The 1,938-nt window shown below is 38.6% G+C and overlaps 1 non-coding gene across 1 annotated transcript; it reads right to left on the bottom strand.

The window, feature by feature from the left end:
• Positions 1-384: 384 nt before the first annotated feature.
• Positions 385-457, bottom strand: TRNAK-UUU (transfer RNA lysine (anticodon UUU)). Its single transcript has one exon. It is a non-coding gene; the product is annotated as a tRNA-Lys (tRNA).
• Between the last annotated feature and the right edge of the window lie 1,481 nt (positions 458-1,938).

Genomic DNA, 1,938 nt, shown 5'->3' with positions numbered 1-1,938 from the left:
GTCCAGGCACATTGCAGGTACTTTGTACTTAGGTGTTGAGTAAATAAATGAAAAAAAAAGAAAGAAAACCACTTAACTGTCCAGTGAGAGGGCAGATTTAAATCCTTATTTGTTAACCTGGAAATACAAACATTTTCTATTTAGTGAAAATAATTAGGGTGCAGAACAGTTTATGTGTATGTGTCTTTTGTGTGTATGTGTTTATAGTTATGTGTCTGTATGTATTTTTTTTAAACATCTTTATTGGGGTATAATTGCTTTACAATGGTGTGTTTAGTTTCTGCTTTATAACGAAGTGAATCAGTTATACATATACATATGTTCCCATATCTCTTCCCTCTTTTTTTTTTTTTAATTTTATTCTGTTTATTTATTTATTCTTGGCGCCTGGACAGGGACATGAACCCTGGGCCCTCAGATTAAAAGTCTGATGCTCTCCCAGCTGAGCTACCCAGGCATCTCTTCCCTCTTGCGTCTCCCTCCTTCCGACCCCCCCCATCCTACCCCTCCAGGCGGTCACAAAGCACCTAGCTGATCTCCCTGTGCTATGCGGCTGCTTCCCACTAGCTATCTACCTTACGTTTGGTAGTGTATATATGTCCATGCCTCTCTCTTGCTTCGTCACAGCTCAGCCTTCCCCCTCCCCATATCCTCAAGTCCATTCTCTAGTAGGTCTGTGTCTTTATTCCTGTCTTACCCCTAGGTTCTTCATGACATTTTTTTTTCTTAAATTCCATATATATGTGTTAGCATACGGTATTTGTCTTTTTCTTTCTGACTTACTTCACTCTGTATGACAGACTCTAGGTCTATCCACCTCATTACAAATAGCTCAATTTCGTTTCTTTTTATGGTTGAGTAATATTCCATTGTATATATGTGCACATCTTCTTTATCCATTCATCTGATGACGGGCCCTTAGGTTGTTTCCATCTCCGGGCTATTGTAAATAGAGCTGCAATGAACATTTTGGTACATGACTCGTTTTGAATTATGGTTTTCTCAGGGTATATGCCCAGTAGTGGGATTGCTGGGTCATATGGTAATTCTATTTGTAGTTTTTTAAGGAACCTCCATACTGTTCTCCATAGTGGCTGTACCAATTCACATTCCCACCAGCAGTGCAAGAGTGTTCCCTTTTCTCCACACCCTCTCCAGCACTTATTGTTTCTAGATTTTTTGATGATGGCCACTATGACTGGTGTGAGGTGATATCTCATTGTAGTTTTGATTTGCATTTCTTTAATAATTAATGATGTTGAGCATTCTTTCATGTGTTTGTTGGCAGTCTGTATATCTTTTTTGGAGAAATGTCTATTTAGGTCTTCTGCCTATTTTTGGATTGGGTTGTTTGTTTTTTTGTTATTGAGCTTCATGAGCTGCTTGTAAATTTTGGAAATTAATCCTTTGTCAGTTGCTTCATTTGCAAATATTTTCTCCCATTCTGAGGGTTGTCTTTTGGTCTTGTTTATGGTCTCCTTTGCTGTGCAAAAGCTTTGAAGTTTCATTAGGTCCCATTTGTTTATTTTTGTTTTTATTTCCATTTCTCTAGGAGGTGGGTCAAAAAGGATCTTGCTGTGATTTATGTCATAGAGTGTTCTGCCTATGTTTTCCTCTAAGAGTTTGATAGTTTCTGGCCTTACATTTAGGTCTTTAATGCATTTTGAGCTTATTTTTGTGTATGGTGTTAGGGAGTGATCTAATCTCATACTTTTACATGTACCTGTCCAGTTTTCCCAGCAGCACTTATTGAAGAGGCCATCCTTTCTCCACTGTACATTCCTGCCTCCTTTATCAAAGATAAAGTGACCATATGTGCGTGGGTTTATCTCTGGGCTTTCTATCCTGTTCCATTGATCTATCTTTCTGTTTTTGTGCCAGTACCATACTGTCTTGATTACTGTAGCTTTGTAGTAGGGTCTGAAGTCAGGGAGCCTG

This window comes from Delphinapterus leucas, chromosome 7 (assembly GCF_059928025.1).
Source record: "Delphinapterus leucas isolate spDelLeu-1000000601 "Yukka" chromosome 7, BTC_Dleu_Yukka2, whole genome shotgun sequence".
NCBI classification, from domain to species: domain Eukaryota; kingdom Metazoa; phylum Chordata; class Mammalia; order Artiodactyla; family Monodontidae; genus Delphinapterus; species Delphinapterus leucas.
Note: the sequence above shows the minus strand (reverse complement) of the source record. Positions and strands in the feature narration are given on the sequence as shown.